Genomic DNA, 8,092 nt, shown 5'->3' with positions numbered 1-8,092 from the left:
AAGAGATTGATACAATAGTGAGTACTGATACTTAAAACATAGGAGAGTTGTAGGGTGGTAATAGGTAGTCTTAATCTGATGTTAGCAACAGTGTAGAGGGGACCTGAAGGCTCAGCAAGGGGACCCAGGCTATAACTATTCTACACAACAGAAATATAGAATGTAAGTACTAGAACATAGTCAGAACTTGTAGAACAGGCAGAGAGAGAGAGTAAGACAAAAGTAGAGTATATAGAGTGAGCCTAAGAGTACAGGACTACCTAGAGTAGACAAGATCAAGACTACAGGACCAGTCTGATCTTGTATGCCTATATATACTAAACTACACAAGAGTACTTAGAGAGTATGAGCTACTAAGAATGATAAGCCACAAAGAATGAAAGAAAGGGGAGGTCAAAGATAAAGGTACAAAGAATGAAGGGATGGACAAAGGGTAAGAGACTATAGAATGAACAAAGAAAGAAAGGGGTGGTCAAAGGAATGGAATAATGAAGTAAGGAAGGGTAGTAGTAAGAGTCAGCACACATATAGTCTATAAACAGTGCCCTTGAGGGACAGAAGTCCTGAGTTCTAGTACAGAAGAGTGTAGAACCCTTGGAACTGAAGGTACAGGAGCAGAGAATTGTAACAGTATGGTGACAAAGACTATCTCAAATGGCTGAGGAACACATTTGTTCTCTATTGTCAATACACTTACTATCTGTTGTCAGATTATTTCCCTAATTGTTGTAGATAATAATGTATTTATACAATATTTCAATATAATTATAAACTGTTATTTTAATAACAAATGAATATAAGGACAAACTTATCTTATACATCTTATATTTATATGTTTTCCTTGTTAAAATAACAAGTATTATAATACTTAGCCATTTTGTAAGGTGCACTTTAAGCACTTGTATATCTTAGTAAGTACTACAATTCTTATTATTCTTAACCAGATAGTCAAGACTTTTTAATAGCTTTCTTAGCTTCTTATTATCTTCCTAAAACCCCTAGGTACACAATAAGCTCTTATACATAATGTAGAAAATATATATAATTTATATATATATAAGCTAATACAAAGTTTGAGATATTTTTGTAATGTAACCACACCTTTATTGTTCTGTCTCAAAACCTCTGCAGATATTTCCACCAAATGATCTGATCCAACCTATTCATACATGTCTAGACAATTAATCATTAGCATCTGTACAAAGGACTTCAAAGGAGCTGACTCACTTTGTGAACTATGTACAATGTATCTGGTGTGACAGTGAGGCCTTCATTCAGCCAATCATGAGCTCCTTGTTTGGTCACTATTTTCCTCCAAGAATGGGTAGTCTGATTCATCATAGGCAAATGTTGAAACAGCCACTGTAGGAATTGATCTGAAGTTTATCACCTTGGTCTGGACTGAGACTTCAGGGTCAACATGGTTACAGTCAACTTGCTAAAGATGTAAGAGAAGCTAGTTGCTCAGAACACAACAGAGAACTGCCTGTGGGCTGGAATGTAGTATTCAGTATGGCTATGTATGTTCAAGAACTACAAGATCATACATTGTGAGAACAAAGCCTAAAGAATCCTGTTTCAAATTGGTGTCAGCATGAGACTACAAAACTATGACCACTTATTGTACATGTTTGTAAAACAGTAGTATCATGTTTGCAAATGCTGTGCCTGTCACTATAGTATTAGCTTGAGCCATTCAAAACAACTAAGTCCTTCTAAGCAAAGACTCACAGATGATGTATAAGAAGTATTTGGTCCCTGTGTAGACTTACTTAGGAATAATTGTAACTAGGTTAAGGACAACAGACCTCTGGTCAGCATTATCTTCAAACAAATACCAAATGATTCTGAATCACAATCTATGCTTGTTTAATGAGTGTGAACTATGAACAATTGATCAACTTACAATAATTGAAGGCTTGTGCTAGTATAAGTACAAATGCAACTTATGGAAGACAAAAGGAGAAGAAAGAAAGAAAAAGATATGAATTTGAGCATCCAACATTCAGAAAGTTGACAAAGGGTAATGAAATTCTTACCTGTTGCCTCAAAAGCAAGTACAAGGTAGGATATCCATTCATTTGAGTCAAAGGATAAAAAATAGCACTCAGAACAGAGCAGACAAGTAGGGGAAGCTAGTGTGTCACATTAAGCACATTAGCTGCCAAAGTAGAGAAAATGCACACTACTAGAAGATAAATCTTTGGATACTACTAAAGAATAACCACCAATCCTACTACTCTTAAAAATCACTGTAATGAATAAATCCAGTCAGTAGAAACTTGAACTTACAAGAGCAACAATAATCAAGAAGATAAGCACTGTCTGGCTTTGTCCCCATACTGTATATGCTTGTAAGCCTAGTGTTACTGTGTATGTAACACTGTCAGACCATAAATTATTAGATTAAGTCAAGTATTATACTTTCTGCACAGTAATATTACAAAAAGATCAATACTAGAATATGTGATTAATCTAGTTAAAAGTGTTTTTTTGGAGGAAGGAATATAATGTACAAGAAGAAATGCCTACAACAGTTTTACAATCCTAGAGAAATTGTGTGTCAGAATCCTACTTCAGAGTGCTTGTAAGTACTATTAACACTATTGTTAGTATATGAAATTGTTTCTAAGAGGCCTAAGGGACATACAAACAGTAAAAATTGCTAATAGATGCATACTATATACTGTGAATACTGTAGCAAATATTGACAAGAAACAGTTTGTGTAAAAGAGAGCTTTTAGTAATGAAAACCAGGATAGCCATATAAATTCCACCTGCCAATGTGGCCTTAAATGATTTGAGGCAATGTATGTATACTTTATAGTACACCTCTTCCTTAATAGTTATTAGATGTTTATAAGCCTACTAGAGAAAGTTAATTCAGGCTTTCAACAGAGAAATTCATAATAAGGCTTACTGTAAGAGCCAGAGTAACAACTAGTAGTTCTTTCATTTAGTTACACATAACATAGCTAAAGATTGCATTATTTGCTCATAAGCTTACTTGTAAAATACTGTCCAAAATAAACAGAGTATGCTAAAATACTGAATAGTAAAAAGGTATACACAAAGAATTATAACATTGTCTAATTGAGACTCTAGTGTCTTCTCTTACAGCTGTAGGATGGACATTGAGTCATAGAATGTTGACAGTAAGAAGACAAGAGAAAGAAGACAGTAGCTCAGAATTAAGGGTCTAAGTAATCTATCTTACTCTAGAGTGTATGTGTTTATGTATTAGGTAATAGAGAATATTCTACTGTAATACACTAGTTAAACCAGGAAGTCAAACTATATTAGAAGTTCATTTAACATTTTTGTATATGAAAAACTGTTCAACTATTGTGTACTACAAGGTCTGCTTAATAGAGTAACTTTAGACACTTGATCAAATCTGTTAGTATGTAATGTAACTAACACCCTACTATAAGTTTAGTTTGGTATTGTCTAATAGTTTGCTACAAGTCTGTATCAAAATACAATTATAAGGTGTTACAATCTTTATAGCTTACTTTAAATTTGCTAGAGTATAGTAGTTTACTAGGGATTTGATTATACATTAGTAATATTGTAACTTCTGAAACATTAGGAGTTGAATGTAAAGCTAGTTATAACTATACATGATTAATAAAAGCTCTAGGATAAATACAGAGTACAGTTAGAATGCTCTATAGCTTGTTATTTAGAGTTACATAACTTATTTTAGTATTTTGAGACACACATGTAGGAGGTTGAATAGTCTAATTGAATACAACTCATTATGGTTTAACTACAGCTTAAGAGGAAGGTGTATGTGTATATTAGTACTAGCTCAAATCAAAGCTGGAACTGAGCTACTTATACATTATTTAGAACACACTAATGTTACCTTTAACAGATCTATAGTTATACACTGTTACAGTTCTCTACTCTTGTACTTTCAGTTCTGAGGGTTCTACACCCTTCTGTACTAGAACTTGGGACTTTCATCCCTTAAGAGTGTTGTCTATAGACTATATGTGTACTAACTCTTACTACTACCCTTCCTTACTTTATTATTCTATTCCTTTAATCACCCCTTTATTCTTTGTTCATTCTATAGTCTCTTACCCTTTGTCTATCCCTTCATTCTTTGTACCTTTATCTTTGACCTTCCTTTCTTTCATTCTTTAAGACTTATCATTCTTAGTAGCTCATACTCTCTGAGTACTCTTGTATAGTTTAGTATATATAGGTGTACAAGATTAGACTAGTCTAATAGTCTTGATCTTGTCTACTCTAGGTAGTTCTGTACTCTTAGGCTTACTCTATATACTCTACTCTTGTCTCACTCTCTCTCTCTGCCTGTTCTACAAGTTCCAACTATGTTCTAGTACTTGTGTTCTGTATTTCTGTTGTGTAGGATAGTTGTAGCCTGGGTCCCCTTACTAAGCCTTTAAGTCCCCTCTATACTGTTACTAACATCAGATTAAGACTACCTATTACTACTCTATGACTCTCTTATGTTTTGAGCATTAGTACTTGCTATTGTGTTGATCTCTTTTCTTTGTCCTAACCCTTTTACATTTTTAAATTTTAAACTTTCTAAACCCTTTTAAACTTTTGCCACCCTTCATTCTATTCATTACCCCTTTTAGTTTAGTACTAATTCCTTTGTAGTGTAAACATGAACCCTCCTACACTAACTGTCACCCCTACTGTCCTACCAGATTAGTAGTTACAAGCAGACCTAGCTTAATATGTGTAGACCTCTATTTAAGAGACCTTTACTAACTATATACCTTTAGCCCCTTCAGAACCTGTTCTAATTGTTTTAGAAGTTGTAACCCATTCTAGAAAGAAAGTGTATATAGTCTGCCCTTCAGACTTTAATAGGTAGCACTTTAAGGACTTTCAGTACTAAGTTAAACTATACATAACTACTACTTTAACTAACCTATCCTCAGACCTTAATTGTGTCCTATTTGTCCTCTCCTTTATAAAGGAAGGCAACACAGCCACCTAAGCCTAGAACTGGATTAAAGGCTATTAGATTAGAAGCCTGATCCAACTTCAGAATAATGAGTTGTATTTGGAATTCATGAGACAGCTCTGTACTTTCTTTATTAATCTGAATAAGAAGTATAATGTGTAGAACAAGCTTGTGTCTCTGTAACAGAGCAAACATTCTACTAACACCTTCTTTCAGGAGTTTGATATTCTAGCCTAGAAGGTAGGATTTGTGTTTGGGTTTAATAATGTTCTTATCAGAATGCTTGAAAAAGCTCTTTACTCAGAACTAGTTAATAAGATTCTTAGAATAATGTTAGAACTGGTTACTTATACTAAGTAGAAGACACACACTATTTCCTTCAACCAAACTGTAGCTTGAATGTGTCAAGTCTGTGTAGAATGTCTACACATGTGTTTGGCTCTAACAGTTCTGAGCCCTCAGATTGATCTGTCTGTAATTTACAATCAATCTGTTCTAATAAACATTAGAGAAGCCTAAAAGTAAGAAGCATACTTTACCTATAGAAAGTTAGAGTACTAGATTAAGGACTGTCTGTAGAAGTAACAGTATATCTGTCAGGTCATTAGAGTAATAATAAGTGACAAGTAGGATTTGTAGTAAGAAGCCTTTTCTACAAATCTGGAAGTCACCTTAGAACTCTCAGACCCTAACTATGTACCTCAGGATTTTGTAAAGGCTTACTGTATACAAGTAACAAAGTCAACATTCTTAGATTCAAGTCAGATCTCTCAGATTGTCTTAGATGTGAAACAGGAATTGTCTAGGAGAATAAGATTTTCATTATTATTCTCCCTCCTTTTATAACTTACTTGTCTTAAGAGTAAATCAGCTTTTATTATTTGTGTTCTAAGTTTATAGGTTAGTACAAAGTTGTAGTCTTACAGTTCTAACATCTAGTAGGCCTAATAGTAGTTAAGCTTCTGAGGCACCTGAAAGTACTAGAGATTAAGGTGATCACTCTAAATCTTAAACTTCTACACAGTACTAAGAAGATATTAATACTACTCCTTTAAGGAACAGACAATCATAAGGAGTTCCTTGTTATAAATAGGGTAGTTCTGTTCTGTTACAGAGAGGGATTCTGATTAGAACACTATCAGACACTACTTTCTGTTAATAAACTAGAACAGTACTACTCTATTTATAAAGTTAGAAGAGTCAGCTTTGACTCAGAACTTGTTTACAACTGTTAGAACTACTAATACAGGCTTACTAGTAATAGTCTACTTAAGGGACTTAAATACAGACTACTACTAATCCCCCTATTACTAAGGAACATCTTTACTAGTAAGATTGTGAAGGGGCTAGGTAATAGTACTAAAGTCTTAAATAAAGTATTAATAGTAGTTTACAAACCTAAGAAATACTTAGACCTGTTTCAGGTTCTAAAGTTATAACTAGTTCTAAACTGTAGTTACCTTTGCTAGATTCATACAGACCTCTCCTCTACTAATTATAAAGCCTAGATAATCTACTGACTCTTGTATAAAAGAACACTTTACTTCTTAGAGGAACAGTTTATTGTTTTAGAGCTACTATAGAACTGTTTAGATTAGTTAGTAATAATACTTGACTGTCTGAGTGAAGATCAGAATGTTGTCCAGATACACACTAACATACTCTAAGTTAATCAGATCTGTAAGAATGTGATTCATGAATGACTAGAATGTTACAAGCAAGTTGGTTAGTCTAAAGAACATTATAGTTAGTTTATACAATCTGTAATTAGTTTAGAACATAACCTTCTACTCATCTCTGTCTTAGATCTGAATGTTATTATATTCTTATTAAACATCCAACTTAGTGAAAACTCTAAATGTATACATCTTATTAATGAGCTTCTAAATCAGAGGGAGTAGGTACTTGTTTTTAACAGTATCTTTATTAAGACAATAATAATTCTAGACTAGACAGAGCTTCTTATCTTTCTTTTTGACAAAGAAGAAAGGGGAGACTATAAAGGACTTTAAGGGTTAGATCCAGCCATTCTAAAGATTTTCCTGAAGGAACTCATTAAGTGCCTCCTACTTGTCTTTGTTAAGTAGGTAAACCTTACAATCCTTAGGTTGGAAACCCTTAGTCAATTTGATTGTATAGTCCTAAGAGTAGTATTCAGAAAGCTAGTCAAATTCCTCTTTACTAAAGACTTTGAGAAACTCTCAGACAAAATCTAGCAGGCTAGGTCTATGTGTGTTCTAGAATAGAGTTGTTCTGAGAGTAGGGGTCCTACTTTCCTAAGTGACACACATCCATGGGATTTTCGACTCTGCTGCTGATCTTGCCTTTTTTAGATGAAATATAGTAGTGACATTGTCCCCACACAAGTATTCAGTGTAAAAACTATAGTATGTTAATTATGCCTCAAAAATTTATATGAGTAGTAAGATTATATCATATTCAATATAATAAAGTGGTGCAATCAACAAAAAATATAAGTGTTGATTTTATTTGTCTACACAAGATGTATACAGTTAATGATCTACACTCAAGGTCTGAATAAAACTGTGAGACACGTATCAACTTTTGTATGAACAAGGAATTCTCTTAATGTTACTTCTTGACACAAAGTACAGTTACCACACCAAAAACTACTTGGTAATTTTTTTAAATTCATTCTCTACAACTTGTCAGAGGGAAATTAGCTGAAAAAAATTATTAGCTTGTATATAGCTGATTTAAGTAGAATTTTTGTAGTGTTTCTATTGTACCTCATTCAGTTCTTATTTATAAGACAAATCCCTCTGACAAAAGTTTCTTCAGAATATTAAATTTATTAAATTTATTTTTTTCTTATTTTACTGTTAGTGTGTATTGTAGAGTAACTCTTGCAAAACTTCTGCTCTACTAGGGACACTACTTGCACTCACCTAATGGATCGACTGTCCTTTCTGAGGACCGTGGGAATGCGCGTTTCGCACAACCGAAAGTAGGACCCCTACTGAGAGGGTTCTAGACTGGTTCTGTCTCAGACATCCTTCAGATTGACTCTGTTCTGTCTTGACTACATCACAAAAAAGTTGCAACAAATGTATTTAATAATAGCAAAAGTAAACTAATAAAATTATTTCATAAGCATTACATTCTAAAATAATACTT

Source organism: Fomitiporia mediterranea, assembly GCF_000271605.1.
Source record: "Fomitiporia mediterranea MF3/22 unplaced genomic scaffold FOMMEscaffold_2, whole genome shotgun sequence".
Taxonomy (NCBI): Eukaryota; Fungi; Basidiomycota; class Agaricomycetes; order Hymenochaetales; family Hymenochaetaceae; genus Fomitiporia; species Fomitiporia mediterranea.
The sequence above is the reverse complement of the archived record's forward strand: the minus strand, read 5'-3'. Positions refer to the sequence as shown.